The sequence below is a fragment of the Felis catus genome, chromosome E2, assembly GCF_018350175.1.
Source record: "Felis catus isolate Fca126 chromosome E2, F.catus_Fca126_mat1.0, whole genome shotgun sequence".
In the NCBI taxonomy this organism is placed as follows: domain Eukaryota; kingdom Metazoa; phylum Chordata; class Mammalia; order Carnivora; family Felidae; genus Felis; species Felis catus.
This window is the reverse complement of record NC_058382.1, coordinates 41,453,726-41,471,049: the sequence shown is the minus strand read 5'-3', so window position 1 is coordinate 41,471,049 and position 17,324 is coordinate 41,453,726. Positions and strand designations below refer to the sequence as shown.

General features: G+C 44.7%; 2 long non-coding RNA genes across 2 annotated transcripts in view; one reads left to right on the top strand and one right to left on the bottom strand.

Annotated features, from left to right (window-relative positions):
• The window catches only part of LOC109494907, an 801,993-nt gene that overhangs the window by 701,767 nt on the left and 82,902 nt on the right, over window positions 1-17,324 (top strand). The window lies entirely within an intron of this gene.
• LOC109494908 overlaps window positions 1-17,324 on the bottom strand; it is a 30,477-nt gene that overhangs the window by 4,475 nt on the left and 8,678 nt on the right. The window contains exons 2-5 of the long non-coding RNA XR_002150044.3: window positions 15,034-15,213; window positions 2,311-2,502; window positions 1,044-1,105; window positions 376-566 (exon numbers count right to left, since the gene is read on the bottom strand). This is a non-coding gene — a long non-coding RNA (uncharacterized LOC109494908). The remainder of the gene's footprint in view (window positions 1-375; window positions 567-1,043; window positions 1,106-2,310; window positions 2,503-15,033; window positions 15,214-17,324) is intronic.

Below are 17,324 nucleotides of genomic sequence, written 5' to 3'. Positions count from 1 at the left end.
CAGATGTAGGCTCTAGAAACATTGTGTTGCCTTTTACATGAAGCCTCTCAGTTGCTTCTTTGTTACAGTAACAGGTTTTTAAAAATACTCTGTATAAATAAAAGATAAATCTCCTAAGGGCCAGAGATCATGCTGTCTTAGGAGCTTTTACAAATAGTTAGCACCTCCTTATTCTTGAAAATCAGGCCTGAAATCTCATCAAAACAAATGTCCCCTGGAGATCCCCAGGGCTGAGATTTTTTTTTTTTTTTTTTTTAAATCACATTCCCTCTTTTCCCATTTAGAAGAGGAGAGAGGAGGCCTGTCATGACCTTGCTTGGCTCAGGTCTCCCCTGTTTCCCTGACCTGGGGGTTTCTACCTTCTGATGGACCTACCTGCTGCATTTCTGAAGCCACCTCATTTCCAGTCATGCATACAGCCTTGTGGGTAACCTTTTTGCAAAAGCACCCAAGAAGTTTCATCTAAATTTCCTTCCACGGCGCTTAATTTAGAACTGTATCAGAGGGAAGTTGGAACACATTCTGCGTCCTTTTGAAACCTAGGTATTGTTCTCGGTCTTCAGACTCTAGGAAGTTAGGGAAATTTGTGTAAGTTACACGGATTTGACTTTTGGTTTAACAAAGGAAGAAGTTGAAACGTTTTCAGTGTGACTGTGGCTTAACAAATGAAAAAGGAAAAACAGGGTATTTTGTGATGGTCTACATTGTTCTCTTGTTGAAAATGCCATAGACGCAATTCCTCATGGGTGTCCACATTCCCATCTTTACTGGGCCTTTGGTCAGAGACTTGAGTCTAGATTGATCTACAACCTTCCTCCTCCAAGAGTTACGTGTTCATATTAAAGAACATTAAGGAGCAGATTTTCTTTTTTGCTTGTTTTTCATGATGACCTTAATTAACTCACATGCGACAGTGATTAAGATCATGTTTATGAAAACAGTCATGCATCAATGCATCATCAGAGAGGGGGGGTGTAAATTTTATCCCCCAAAACTTCCCCCACCCCAAACACATCTCAGTTATAAACATTTTCCATGCTTACCCAGATTTAAGGCTCTATCGATCCACATCATTGATTGAATAACATTGTATTCTTTGTTTTTGCTGTTAATGAAAAAATCAGCTACGTGAATTCCTGTGTCACTTGTAAGATGCATTCGTATTTTTAAGACATAATGAAAAAGGAAAAGAAGTATTTATCATATGTTTAAGGATGTTTGATAAGTTTCTTGAGAGGTAAAGTCTCTTGATTCCTGGAGGTGATCAGGCAGAAACATGAATGGAGGTTAACGCACTGGAAAAAGGGCTCTAAAGTCCTGTCAATATGCCTGTTTCCAACACGAGACGGAAAGATCTTTGAGGAAAGGGATGATGTCACGTGCACTGCTGGGTCCCCAGCACCTCGGTCGATGCCCAGCACCCGGAGTCACTTGATAATTATTTGCTGAACGAATCAAATATCGGAGATCACAGGGCCTCCCTGATCTCTTCCGAGTTCCACCCATGCCCTCATTATCTCCCCACCTCAGAAGGCTGTTGCAAGCATCGAATGAGGTTACCATGCACCCAGAAAGTCCTGGTATAAGTTAAATTCTCAGCAAACAGATGTCTGCTCCTTCCGCTCCTCTTCACGCTCCCCCTCCTTCCATATTCTTTGCCTACTCAGGATCCTTCAACAGAAATTAAACTTTGCAGACGTATTCCCCAGGGCCTTCCCGAAGACATACTCTTTCTGGGAGAAACTGAGTTTATTGACTCTTCAGCCTTGAGAGAGCAGTACGGGGGGTGGGGGTAAGGGGTTTGGATACGGGCTGGTAGAGGCCCTGCTCCATCAGGCTGGGCAGGGGGCAGCAGCCCATGCCACAGGATGCCCCTTTCTCCCCGTGCAGACAAAGCTTCCAGGTCGGGGGAGAGCCGGCTTTCCCTCCCACAGCGGGGCTCATGTCACCTGCCCCCTGAATGAAGTCTAGGCTGCTGGGTATGGCACTCAAGGCCTAGTTCTTTGACCTAAGTTGTACTTCTGTCTTTGTCCTCGTACTGTATCTATCACAGGCCTGGAATGTGATAGGGGCTGGGCACATTCACGTGGGAGATGTGAAGAAGGAATTTTTTTCCTCCCCATCCATTTTCTTATTGAAGGGTGCTAGAACCCGGGGGACTGTGGTTTGAAGTCCAGCCCCAACCTCGTGTGCTCTCCCTCTCTGCCCATGATCATCTTCTTCCAGAACGGCCTCCATTCATGTCGTCCATCATCACTTCAGGCCCATGTGGCTCACGGCCTGCCACCTCCTTCCTGCAGCCCAACATACCTGCCTTTGCAGAGTGAGAACTTCAGTAGCTTTCGTTAAATGCATCCAGGTGGAGATGAACCTTGTATGCTGGGCTGGAGGTGAGGGTCATTTCTCCAAAATGCAGTAGAAGCCAAAGAAGAATTTAAAGTGGGGTTGACAATATCAGGCTTGCGTGTTCGATCACTCAGGCAGTGTTGTGGTGGGCAGATTCTGCAAGGGAGAGATGAGAGGCAGTGAAATAATTTAGGAGTTGAATCAGGCTTGGTTGGGTCTGTTGGTACTAAACCCATCCCTTACCTGTCTTTTTATTCCTGTTCCCTAGCTTCAGAGGGAAGCCGGGATACTCTGTGTCTTTGTTCCTTTCCTTCCTCCTCCTCCTTCGCTCTCTCCCTCTCCCTCAGTCTCCCTCTGTTCCTGTCTCTCTCTCTCCTTTCTGTATAGGCCTTCCATGATTTCAGCTTCCCCCACATGGTTCCAGACTTGGGACTCCAGTGATGTTATCTCCCCCCTTTGCCCCTGAAATCTAAGGAAGGTAGCAACTTCCTGCTGCTGTGAATCTCTGTCACCTCTGTGGATTCTCAGCTCTTCTAACACTGGTATAACCAAATTCCTGCTTTTAGTTCCTCTTGTTCGGATACTTTCTGTGGTTTCTGTTTTTCTGTTTGGACCCCGAGATAGCAGGCTATTGAAGTCATACGTGTAAAATATGTGAAGGCCTAAATAAGAGTGGCTGGAGGAGAGGAGAAGGTTTAGAGATGGCCTTAATTAAAATCCTACATAGAGTTGTGATTCCTTGTCTTCTTGACCTAAAGAGTATCCTTTGTGGGGCGTGCCTGGGTGGCTCAGTTGGTTGAGCATCTGACTTCAGCTCAGGTCATGATCCAGCAGTTCATGGGTTTGAGCCCCGCATAGGGCTCTGTGCTGACAGCTCAGAGCCTGGAGCCTGCTTTGGACTCTGTGTCTCCCTTGCTCTCTGCCCCTCCTACGCTCATTCTCTCCCTCTTTCTCTCTCTCCCCTCTCAGAAATAAATACACATTAACAACAATTAAAGGAAACGTTAAAAAACGAGTATCCTTTCCTATTATGACATTCCACCATTTGGGATACTGTCCCCTAGATCTCAAATAGCATTGGTCTTTTAAGACCCCCTTGTTATGTAACTCTGCCAGTAAAGAATGACGCTTGGTCAGGCATGGGTGCTTTGATTTATCACCAGTTTTCACGTTTCCATGAAATGAAACAGACAAGGAGAACAAAAGACTAAAACAGAAATGAGAAGAGAGACAAAGCATTAACCTACAAGTTAATAGACCAGGTATTTCTGGTTATTTGTTTGCTTTGGCTAAGTGTCTAACTACCTGGGTGATCTCAGGTGAGTCACTTTCCTTCTTTGGGGCTTACTTTCTCCATCTTAAAGAATATGATCCTAATGTGCCTTCCAGTCTTGGCCAAAATTCACCATACTCTCTACTGTCCTGAGAGCTTATCATGGGATCCATCCCATTGACTTGATGACTTCTCACGCTCTCAGTGACTGATCCGTGATATTAAAGCCCGCATAAATGCTAATAACCTTGTTTCCCTTTGAAAAGCTATGAGAGTACAGATGGATTTTCCAGGCCCCATCTGAGCTTTGCACCCAGCAAATCAAATATCACACATTTAAATGTCCTTGGCACTCAGTGTAGACAGAAGCCTTAGCCAGACATTGCAAGGAAGGTTGGTTCATTCACCACAAAGCAGTTCAAAGTCAGACCCTCTGTTTTTGAAATGAACCAACTTGCCTCTCACCGTCTGTTTTGTAGGACCTGGAATGATACACACTCTTATTTCCATTTGCAGCCTAATCTGTTCCCAGAAATATGTACTAGAAACCAGGAGAGAAATGTCATCCTTTGGCTGGCTACCCTAAGATACCACAAGCTACCTTCTTTTTATTTTCTTATCTTTTCTGTATTTTAAATTATGATGCTTTTCTAGAAATATCTTTATTTAAACATATTTCTCTGTCTGGGAGAATGGAAAAATGCACTTCTTCCTTGACTGGCACTAAGGTCCATGCTGGAGATGGTGTCTCCTTTTTGATTAAGCAGAATCTCTCATGGGGACCTTGGCGTCCTTGCTATGTAAATTGTATGGAGGTGTTTGTTTAGATGTTGATGGCAGCTTTCCAACCCATAACATACATGTGTAGTCTGTGGCAAACACTTTGCTTATGTTGGGGATTTCTGAGATTAAAGACACGTGGCCCCTTCCATTCAGGATTTCAAATCTGACGGGGAGAAACAGAATTGTGAATAATATATGCTATAATATTGGTGGATTTATAGTATTGGATACCTCTGGATCTTGCAAGTTTTACCCTCATCCTCCAAAGCCAAAGAGTGGCCATTAGTGGCCAATTACTGAATGGCCGGTGTAGAACCACTGAGTGAGCTATAAGGCGTCAGGACTAGAATTAGATCTTAATTTGCTAAATCTTTTTTTCTTTTTTTCTTATTTAAGTGAGAGCTGCATGCACATGAGTAGGGGAGAGGGGCAGAGGGGGAGAGAGAGAGAGAGAGAGAGAGAGAGAGAGAGAGAGAGAGAGAATCTTAAGCAGGCTGTATGCTTAGCACAGAGCCCGATACAGGACTCAATCCCACGACCCCGGAATCATGACCTGAGCCGAAATGAAGAGTCAGATACTCAACCGACTGAGCCATCTGGGTGCCCCCTAACTTCCCAAATCTCGGCAAAAAGAGTTATTCTAATCATTTTTCCAATATGGGAGTTTATATACCTGCATGTTTGAAACTAAAGTTTCCAATATATTCAAAAGTATGACCTGTCAATTTGAAGGTATGCCTCAAAAGTCATAAAAATGGTACATGGATCTCGTGCCAACACTTTCTCTTAAAGGAACACACCCTAGGAAGCTATAGATGCTCTCCAATGTGTATTGTATGTTCATTACAGAATTATTTGCAGTAGCCACAGGAGAAAAATACCACCTAATTATAAAGTGTGAGTTCAGTCAATTATGGTAGGGTGATATGATAGAATGCCATGCAGTGGTGATGTAGAAAAGGACTTAATGGCAGGGCAAGAAATTTATGATACATAATTTGATAACATAGCAGGTGATGAAATTCTGCAGGCAGGGAGATTAAATTTAAATATTTGCGTGTGTTTGTGTATGTAATATAGTGATAGATATAGATGTAGGCACACACACATATTGGAAGAAATGTAGAAGGGTATGCACACTACTTAACACTGGTTATTTCTTGATGAGGCTATGTGAAGTGACATTTTGTTTTGTGCATGTATGCTGTAATGCATGTGGATTGCTTTTAAACTCAGAAAATGTGTTGATTAAAAAAAAATGGGACTGGTTTCCAGATATGCTGAAGCCAGGACAATTAGTGGGGGCTAGCTGTCAGAGCCACTGGAGAGATTTTGAGTCTACAGGCTTCAAAACGCCCTTCCAGAATGAACTCCAACTTTGACATTTGGAAATGGGCCACTTGAAAATGGTCATTCCAAGCACATCTGTGCATGTAAGACTGAGGGTAGTTGTAATAAACAGATCTCTGGATGACATGGGATAGTTGGTTGGGTTGGACAGACTGACAATGGAGAGTCTTAACCAGATGGAGTTCACGGGATGGGGGCTCATGTCAATGCTCCCATCTGCTTCAACTCCTTCTCAAGGCACTGCTGTCACAATAGGGGAGTAATTAGAATAACTCTGAAGCAAGACAACCAAGCAGTTGCTCTGACATAGTCTGACTCAGACTTCAATATTGAATCAGGATCATGGGTATGGGATGGCTCTCCTCTTACCTGATTCACGATGGGGATTTTACATTGGAGACACAGAATGATAGTGGAACTTACTCCCTGAGACTAGTGATATACCTGAATGCATCTCAACAGTGCCCTATGAACCACTTTCTAGAGGGAAAAATTGGAGGCTTCCTTTGCAAATAACTAAGACAACAAATTACCTATTGTTTGGGTATTTTGTGGCCCACAGTGTGCATCGATTAGATGTAGTTTCCTTGGCTCCCTTCCACCACACTCATGCCTTCTTTCCTTTTTAATTCCCAATAAGGAGGAAGGATTGGCTAATCTGAATGAGTCCAGGAAAGCCACTGACGTTTTGCTGCTGGGTGTGGTGATCATATGTTAAGGCTCATCATTCCCATAACCATTCTTTTTCTTCTTCCTTCTCTACAAGTCTGGGCAGGGCCTATGCTCAGGGCCATTTTTCTTCTTCACTCTCCAGGTTCCCTGAGTTTGCAGCTGGGCAGACAAGGGGATGAGAGCCCCTGTTTTAGTTCCACTACTAGCTTGCCATCCGGAGCAAGTGTGCATTCCTCTGTGGCCTGCAGTTGTCCCATCTGTGAACCAGAGGGATAGGCTTGGTAGTCCCCAAGTTGTCTTACAGCAGGATTTCTCAACCCTATTGACATTTTGTGCTGGATAATGTCTTTGTTGTGGCGGGCTTTCTGTGCATCACAGAATGTTTACCAGCACCCCCAGACAGTAACACTGCCCTCTCCCCTTATGACAACCCCAAATGTCTCCAGACATTGCCAGATGCCCCCAGAGGAGCAAGATTGCCCCTAGTTGAAAGCCACTGCATTTCTCCTAAGACTTTCTAGGTGCACTTTTACCCCCCATTTGCAGTGTTGGAAAGTAGCATGTGGTTTTCCTGATAGATGTGGGCAGGTATCTCTAGAAAAGCCACATCACGGAGAGTTCAATTTAAAACTCTTGCCCTGACACACAGCCACGTTGAGAGGTCTGGCTCACCTCCAGGAGACCTCAGACACCCTGAAGGGTGGGTGTTCCCCTTAGGGACCTTTAGCACAGCCCTTCCTCCGCTTCCAGAGGAGTCAGGGAGTGAGGCCTTGTTCTGCTTCCTGGCCCCTGAGAGCCCATGGGGATTTGGGGCTTGGCTCAGAGCCCACACAGGGGAGAGGCTGGTGTGGAGGCGAGACCAGGGCAAGGATGAGAGAATGCAGGAGTGGGGTTAGGCATTTCCTTAGCTTCATTGGAAACAGATGCCTAGCGGAGGTGGAGGGCTGGGGCCTGCTTCAGACCAGCGTGCTTGGCAGCTCTCCTCCCCATATCCCTCAACCCCCGCTGTCTTCCCCCCAACCCCCACAGGCACCACCAGGTGATTATTTAAGAGGAGGGCTCTGGTTTTAAGGGAAGCTATGTTTGTGTGACACAGGAATGAAATCTGTTTTCGTGAGAGCATGAGCATATGTGATAGGACTCTATACATGTGATCATAGATCACTGGGATTAAAGAACATCAGGGCAATAAGGTCCTTCACTGATCTGAGTTCAGCATCTCCATCTGAGGTCTGAAGTCAAAAATAGAATCCAGGTCAGTTAATTCCCATGGTCTTTACCCATAAACACCCAAACCTCAAGTCCTCTTTTAAGATGTAACTCATTAAAATATAACTGACTACACCTGCCATTCGTGGCCTGTGCCTATGGCAGACATTACTAATTGATCACAGAACTCTTTCTTCTTGGGTCTTAATCCTGCCTCATGATCTTTTATCTACACCACAGTCTAGGTAGCTAGTACCAATCAGAGACGACATATTTGTCAGTGATTTGGTCTGTCAGGGTCTTTTTAGAGATACAGTTGACCCTTGAACTACTCCGGTCCACTTATATGAGCATTTTTTTCCATAAATACAGCAGAGTACTGCAAATGTGTTTTCTTCTCATGATTTCCTTAATTATGTTTTTTTTTTTTTTTTTTTTTTTTTTCCCTCTGGGGAACCTGGGTGGCTCAGTCAGTTAAACGTTCGACTTTGGCTCAGGTCATGATCTCACAGTTCATGGGTTTGAGCTCCGTGTCGGGCTCTGTGCTGACAGCTCAGAGCCTGGAGTCTGCTTCTGATTCTGTGTCTCCCTCTCTCTCTGCCCTTCCCCGACTCTCTCTCTCTCTCTCTCTCTCTCTCTCTCAAAAATAAATAAACATTAAAAAAAATAATGTATTCTTATCTCTAGCTTACTTTATTGTAAGAATATAGTATAAAATATCAGTTAATGAACTGTTATGTTATCAATATGGCTTCTGGTCATAGCCAGCTATTAGTAGTTAAGTTTTGAAGGGGGGCCTGAGTGGGTCAGTGGGTTAGGCCTCTGACTCTTGATTTCAGCACAGGTCATGATCTTGTGGTACACAGGTACGAGCCCTGCGCTGGGCTCTGCTCTGACTGTGTGGAAACTGCTTGGGATTCTCTCTCTCTCTCTCTCTCTCTCTCTCTCTCTCTCTCTCTCTCTCTCCCACCCCCATCCGCTTGTGCATGCACACTCTATTTCTTCCTCTCAAAATAAATAAATGAATAAGCCTTAAAAAATATATATAGTAGTTAAGTTTTGGAGAATCAAAAGTTATACACTGATTTTTGACTGCAGGAGGGTGTCAGAACCCCTAGCTCAGTGTTGTTCAAGGGTTGACTTATGTGAAGGCAAGGACCTGTGGATATGTGTTCATCTGAGATTGTCTTTTTGAGAAATGATCAAAGGAAGTACGTCAGAAGTATTTGCTATTCCAGGGCTTCTCGAACTTCACTGTGTACATGAATTACCTAGGATATCTTTCTAAAATGCAGTTAAACCTAGGGAGAGTCCTGGGATTTCTGCAGCTCTAACAAGCCCCCAGGTGACGCCGATGCAGCTGGTCCACAGACCACACATTGAATAGCAAGCTGTTCACCCAGTGGGTTATTTTACCACTTAGGAAACCAATTCAAGAGGCTGAAGAGAGGAGTCAAGGCTGCTTCACCATCAACATGACAAGTTGATTGGTGCAGGAATTCCAATAACCTTTTGCTCATCGTTCTGTATTTCTACTGACTTTTTTCTATCTCTCTACCCTGCACCCATCTTGTGGTTACCAACCTGGTCAACTGGGGGCATCTCAGAACTGATGTCCACCTCCACTGTGGTGTATTCAGACCCTGACCACAAGAAAGCACTGTTTGTCTTCACATTTCTGATCCTTCTGGAACATTCTTAAAGATCCTGCAGGAAGCCACACCCTGCTGAGAATTGGACCTTAACCTAGAGCAATGGAGTGGATGGTTAGTCACTGAAAGGTCTACTTCCTTTGAGAGAACCTCATTTATTTATAGAAGTCCTGCTGTGCGTGGGGGGGACTCATCAGACCTTACATGTGCTGTGATGGCTTAAGAGAAAGGGATGGGGCCTCATTTTTTGGTAAATCACCTCTGAGTTGAGAGAGAGTTTTTAAAATCCAGCCTGAATAACAGAAAAGGGAAGAGTAGTGGGGAGGGGGCATTCCTTTCTTTTTATTCAGTAATTGAGACATCTCACCTTACACTGGCATAATTATATTGTCAAATGGAAGATGCTTCAAGTAATTAGCAACATAATTAGTCAAGCTTTTCTGCTCCTCATGTCCTCAACTAGAACAATCCTTGTATCCAGTGCCCTTTGCAGCACAGGACAGTCCTCGACAAGGAACACGTTCTTCTTCCTTTTCTTTTAATGAACAAAGAGAGAAAAGGACAACGTATGCAGGGTCTTTTAGGGATGCCTCAGAAAGGCTGCCTATTTGGTATTGATTACCGAATAAAAACTGAATTTGGGGGAAGATACCATTAAAAAGCACATAACATGGCTTTGGTCAGGTTGTTGTTGCTGCCCTTGTTATTATTATTAATAATAGTCACACTTTCTTAGAACTTGGTTGTTCTTTCCTCGGGGTTTATGAACTTCTCTCTGACAACCTTTTCATCAAACACAAACACTTGGAAATTTTAGCTGATTTTGCAGAGCTTGTAAAGAAGTCTCTTGATGTACCAAACCCTCCCTGCCCAGAAAAGCAGAGATGTGAAGGAGGTCAGACGGGCTCTGGTCTCCTCCAAGGGATGAATCTGGGTTTTGTCCTTGCCCTTGTCCTTTGCACTTGACATATGGTGGGCATCCAGTAAATGGTGACTCCATGAGTGGTACCCAGGCCATATCAACGGGGGATAAAATGAGGCCAGGTGCTAATCACCATGTACTTGGCCAAGAACATCAGTGCCTTTATACACATTAGCTCATTGGCTTCTTGTAGCCTTCCCACAAGACAGGTAGCATCATACTCTATTGAGAAGAAAGCCGAGGCTCAGTGAGGGTGTATTGCTAGTAAACTTGGATCATGGATTCTAACTAAAATGTCATTGGCCCCCAAGTCCACAATCTGATTATTACCCCAGTACACCAGAATGACGAAGAGCATTTCTCACCCATTCCAACTCCCTTCCCCTCACCAGATTCCTCTCTACTACTCCACGACTCATTGGTGCTCTTGGATGTCAGTCTTGATGGGGCTTCCTGACTATCTGGGCTGTGGGGCCTCTGGGAGTAGTGGGGAGCTGGGGGCTGCCATACTTTCTAGTCGACCTCAGAAACACATATATTTAGATTCGAATCTAAACGCTACATATCTGAGACAAATTACGTCATCTTTCTGAGTTTCTGATTTTCAGTCTGTTAAATGGGAATGAATATACAGACAGACATGGATTGATGGGTGGTTGAAAGAATGGAGGAATCAATGGGTTGGTTAATCCAGAACAAATAATTAATAAGAAGGTGATGGGTGAGAGGGTAGGCTGTGTTGGCATTAACGTGTATAAATGGGTAAGAGAGAGATTTCCTTTCCAGAGTTGAGATGCTGCTACATCTTAGGGCGGGATGAAAGGACTCAGGAGTAAAAAAGCAGCCAAGATACAAGGTTAGAACCCAGCTGGGGCCTTTGTAGTTCATTTTGTCTCAGGTCAACCTCTGCCAGGTTTGTGTCAGGGAGCATAAGCTAGATGCTGCATAAAATCAGAATTCCATGGTCAAAGGTCTTTAGGAAATTTAACCTGCTCTTGGAGATTCACATAGACAAGAGCATATTAAAGCCTTTGAGAAGTCTTACAGAAACCTGTTCTATTATAAGTGTCATTACTGTTTAAAATCCAGTGATTCTGCAAACTTTGCTCACAGAGCCTGTGTTTCACATATTGCTTGTTAACTTCAAGAGGAACTATGTCCTGTAGGGTGTGAACTTGACACACGATGGCCCAGATTACAGAGCACTCTCGGTGTTACATCCACTTGCATGCGTTGGTGGTCATGGAGAATCACACACATGCTTGGGAGGCAGCATCCTGATGATCACGTGATAGAATTAGGACTGGTATTACTGTCTCCATTTCACAGGTGAGTGACTGGGACTCATGCAGGTGGAGCGAGTTGTCTCAGTTCGCGTGGCTTACAATGGACAAGTTGGACTCCAGTCTAGGTCTGCCGGTGCCAAGTTGGTCCTCTTAGAACCACACATACTCCCACCGGGCAGCCACGGAGGCCTTTGGGGTCTGCTTGGTTATCTCTGGATGCCAGATCTGTCGAAATAGGTCCAGGCAGCCGCATGCACTTCACTTTGTGTAATGCGGAAATGCTGAGTGCACTTCACAGCCCGACAAGCAGCTCTCCAGCAAAGGATAATGGAGCAGGAGAGAATGATCGCACTAACGAAGGCAATAATTACCCTATCCAGGACTTGTACAGCACTTGGCCGTTTTACGAGCCCCTTCACGCTTGGCGTCCTTTCTGATCATCGCAGCTACCGGATGCATAAGCGAGCCTGGCCATTTTTCCTCATCTGACACGGAAGAAAGTGGCAGTGCAGAGAGAGGTTAAGGACAGAGTAAAAACTCACACAGCATGTCAGCGGCAAGCCGGTGATCCAATGCTACCTCCTGTCTCCCGACTATTTCTAACATTCGGATTGACATCCAATAGAGAACATGGTAGAAACAAAGCTTTCTCTTGCTCTTCCTTTCCTCCTTCCCACTCTGTTCTTTCCTCCTTCCTTCAAAATGAAAATTTCAAAATACAGAAATACTTAAAGAGAACCATCATCCTTTATCCTACCATCCAGAGATAACCACCGTGTATTTGCTTCTGGTAATTGTTTTCTGCACATTTTCTCTTATTTAATTTTCTCCAAAGCATAATTTTAAATGTCTGCAAAGAATTACATTTTATCTTAGTTTTACATAGCCCATCTTTTGTTGTTGGAAATGTAGAATGTTTTCACATTTTCTATAATTTAAATAATGTGCTAAATATCACTACACATAAATCTCTGTGCACTTGAAAAACTATTGTCCTTGAGGGGCCCCTGGGTGGCTCAGTCGGTGGGGCATCTGACTCTTGGTTTCGGCTCAGGTCAGGATCTCATGGTTTGTGAGCTTGAGCCCTGCCTGGGGCTGTGCTGGCAGTGAGGAGCCTGCTTGGGATTCTGTCTCTCCCTCTCTCTCTGCCCCTTCCCTGCTTGTGCTCTCTCACTCTCAAAATAAATAAACTTCAAAGCCCAAAAACTTTTGTCCTTGAGATGAATTTCCTGAAATTTTAGAGTCAGAAGGGTTCCAGATATTTGATACCTTTGCTAGATATTTCTAACTTCCACCTAGAAAAGTTTCACTAGTTCCACAGCTCCCTGAGCAACTGTTTTTCAACACTTAGTATTATAATTCTTTTTGACCTTTTAAAAATTCACAGGTATTGTTTTGATTTCTTTCCTTAACTGCCAGTTTGGATGATTTTTATTTAATTTTTTTTGGCAAATTTCCTGCGCATGTCCTTTTCCTGTTATTTCTACTTTTGTTTTACCTGGGTTATGCTTTTCTTGTTAATTTCTTAGAAATGTTTATATATTAAGGGAACTAACATTTATGTTGCAAATGTTTTTCCCTAGGTTGAAGTCACAGAGAGTTGAACACAGTGAGCCATGTTTTTAAAGTTTATTTATTTTGAGAGAGAGAGTGAGAGTGCATGCATGTGTGAGTGGTGGAGACGCAGAGAGAGAGAGAGAGAGAGAGAGAGACAGAGAGAGAGAGGGAGAGAATCTCCAGCAGGTTCTGTGCTGACTGCATGATGTGGGGCTTGATCTCCTGTGAGATCATGACCTGAGCCGAAATCAAGAGTCCAATGTTTAGCCGACTGAGTCACCCAGGCGCCCCTGTGAGTCGTGTTTTTAATTGATGAGGGAACCTTTTTTGGGGGCAGGGGACAGACTTCAGTCCAGGGTTAAGAAACAGTTTCTAGTGATGATGAAAGTTATGCAAAGAAGGGATTGGTGGCTTTGTGACAACCCCACTTCATGAAGGGGTAAATCAAGACTCAGAGAGGTCCAGTAACTTGCCACAGGTCATGCAGCAGAAAGTCTCAGAAATGAGATTTGAACCCAACTTCTGTGTTCTGTCTACTGTGTGGCATCGTGGCATCCAAAGCAATGTTGCAGATATAAATGGGTCACAGTCCAGAGAAAACATCAGACAAGGAAAGAGGCAGGAGAATGGAGAAAACTAGTAAGAAATTGCGATTGGAGTCCTCAAATAAATGCATTCAAAGAAGCAAGGGCAAAGGTGCCCATTCAAAAAGGGATGGGGTTACATGGCCAAACCACTGTCCTCGTCCCCACCTTCCCTCACCCCCTGGGGACCCGACCTTGGGTACTTTTAAAGCCACTCTTGGCTTGCTCAGGTTCAGACTCATTCTCTTAAGAAGATAGACATGGTGTCAACTTTTGAGTGATACCATTTCCAGTATTTCAGATTCTCTCTCTCTCTCTCTCTCATTTCTATTTCTTTTTATTTATTTTTCTTAAACCGCTGAGCCTGATAAATTAGGGCTATTAAGAGACTCTTTGTTATTCTGTCCTGGGTTACTATTTTAAGGGCTAAAAAACACTCATAAATATATGGATGCTCCGACTGTAAATGGATACGTTTTCGCCAGTGAAAAATTCATTTTCTCTAATATACGTTTTTAAAGTGTCCTGCTGAAATTCTGCACAATATCTCACCATGATCTTTCACTGTTCCTCTCATTTTTATCCGATAAAAGCAGATCCATCATCAATGCGGTGCCTTTTCTCTGCACCATAAATAACAGTTGGGGAAGGGGAGCCTCTCCCACAACGCAGCAGCATCGGATTTTAACCAGTTTTGGAATTTATTGTTAAGCCTTCTTGGGATGGGAGCCAAAAGTACTTGCATGCCCATCAATTACCTCACGGCCTTCCTGGTTTTGGACAAAGGCATCCAAAGCCCAAGCACGGAGAAATTTGCATCTGATTTTCGCCTTCCTTTCTGGATGGAAGATGGGATATAGTAGGTTGTTATACATCCCAGCACTTCTGGGTCAGCCCCAGTTTATGCTTATGGTCTCTGTGAAATTATCACGAATGACCTCTTCCACTCTCAGAAGTGTCTTCGTTTAGATGATAAATTATATGGTCGCTACAGATGTAGGCTTAGAGACACTGTGCCCCATATTGCCTCTCATATTTTCCCCACCCCCCACTAGATGCTCATTCTATGTATTAAAACTAGTTCCCTATCCATCAACCCCTCATCGTAGTCAGGAGACCTATAGTCACAGGGAACATCCCTGGGCTGGAAAAAGTGAAGAAAGGAACATGGTGTTCAGTCCCACCATGTGCAAGGCTCTATGCTAGAGGCTTTTCAGAAAGGTCATGCTTTCATTGTGAGATCAATCCCACGAACTACTATAATTCATCAGTTTCAAGATGCATGCATTTTTCATTCATTAATAACTCAAAATTGGGCTGTGCCTTATAACCGATGTCACCTTATCACTGCTGTTGGCCATGTAGCATCGTGACATACACATGTTGCCTTTGCACGTACCAGCATCACAACTCCCAGGATGGGTGTCAGTGGCTGGGAAGAAAATCCTAGAAACGGAGATCATTTTTTTGAGTCCCCAGGAATCAAATGGTTGTGCAGAAAGGGTGACAGAATTGCCAAATCAGAGGTATTTAGCAACACTCTGAAAGCAGGCATCAACAGGAGGCCAGCGCTGCATCACTGCAAAGGCAGAAGGAACATTCAGCAAACATGTCTCGGTTCTTTTTAAGGATTCTTTTAAGAACTGCTGCATCATCTATAATCTTGATGACATGGAGGGCAGTGCTCTTTGGAAAATTACCTACCTGATGATTCTGAATCACAAAGTGACTCTGAATCTGAACAAGGTTTAGGGATACTTTCACCCATTTAATCCACTCATAATTTTCCCTTTATACATAAGCCCAAGAGTGATAAAATACCTGCCAATTAAATAGAAAAGAGCATTTAAACTAACAACAAAAAATAACTTTTAAGAGACTTAAAACATCAGGTCCAAGTGATTTGGAAGTATCCTTTCTTTCTCAGTGACGTAGAAGACAACACGCATCCTACAATTGATGGTGCCTGATGGTGATTCAATACGTGGGCACTGGGTACAGGTGGGGCCATTTCACAGGTGAGCCTAGAAAGGTAATGTGGTTTGCTTGGCGTAAAATCACACAGTTAGCCAGTGGCGGTCCTGGAGGTGGGTTGGATTGACTCAAAAATTGATTTAAGTAACAGTCGTGGAGTTGTGACAAAGTGCCAGACGGTGTCCGTTGAAACATATTTGGACCTTCTCTTCACAGAGCTTCCTGTCCTGGGAGGAGAGGGCCAGTGGGGGGACAAAGAGGTAGGTGCTTGTGATGCACCCTGAAGGCTCTGATGGTAGCAGGACAATCAACCTTGAAGTTGGGGCTCTGGGGCAGCATCCAAGAGGAAGGCTCCACCACAGTGGGGCCGGAAGAGGAAGAAGGGGTTGCTCCTAAGACAAGCTTAGTGCTCGGAGGAAGAGAGTTCCGCACAGGACCACAAGTACCCACACCTGGCGGTCCCATGCCCACCCTTTCTGCAGAGGCAGATGCTCTGCCTCTGAGCGAGCATCGTTGGTAGTGGTTGGTTTGGGCAGTACCCCGTGGTAGACATCAGCCGTCCCGTGCAGTAACAAGGTGTCCCTGGGCACTGATGCTGTGGACCTTGTTCCCATAATTCTCCCAGAAGTCGGAGGCAGGCAGTAAAAACCCCAATTTTAGGGTGAAAAGACACACCATTCCAAGTCCTAACCTGCTGTGCCTAACATCACGCGGGTGGTACATGATGGAGATTCCACGGGAACCCCAAAGGGTTCTCAAAGCGAGAGTTTGTGCCCCTATATCAAACCGCACTGCCTACTTCCAGAACGAGAGAGGACTCGGGATCCCTTTATTCATTCCCTCCGTGCCCTGGCGGTGCGGGGCGGGGAGGCAGACAGAGGCCCCGCGCGGGCTGGCAGCGTCCAGGTCCTGCACAGCGAGGGCCACGCCAGGACCCGGCCGTCAGGGGACAGGCAGCCTGCTCTCCACTCACTCTACCTTCCTTACTTTTATCCACATGTATTTAAGGATCGCCCAAGCAGAGCAAACCACAGCTTTAAAGCAATTACTTGGTGATGATCAGGAAGGGCTGAGGGGATTCTGTTTGCTTATTTGTGTGAACCTAAAATGCCTGCTTTCTTAATTAAGCCTTAACTCTGGGTTTTGCCTCAAGCTTTTCATTTTTTCCTCGTTAACAGGTCCCAGCTTTCCGCCCTCACTGCAAGCCTTGGGTTTTGCCCAGGGGCTTTCTCTCCCTCCTAAGAAGCATCTGCTCCTGCCCCACCACAGAGGATACCTCCCTTTTTATCCCCACTCCCCAGCTGCTTTTAATTTCATAATTACAGCCACGAGCAATATATAATCCTTGGCGACTCCAGAGCAAGGGCAGAAGGGGTTTTTCTCCCTGGCGCGCTTTCCTCCCACCAGGTGCTTGCAAGGGGACAGACAGCCTTCCCCGATCAGCGCCGAGTCTGTGCGGGGCTCTCATGGTCCCACAACCTGTGCTTTTTGCTGTTTTACAGCTCCAGTGACTGGCAGAGCGTCCCCTATACAGGAGACTCTTGATAAATGGTTCTTGAACAAATGAATGCGTGGGAATGAATGAACGCATAAACTAGGTCTGGGATTCAGCTGAGTGCAAGGGTCTGGGGTGGGGACTTGTCAACTGTCTTATCACATAATATTGTTAGCAATTGCTTTTCACATATGGAGACATTTAATGGCCACATAGTAGCT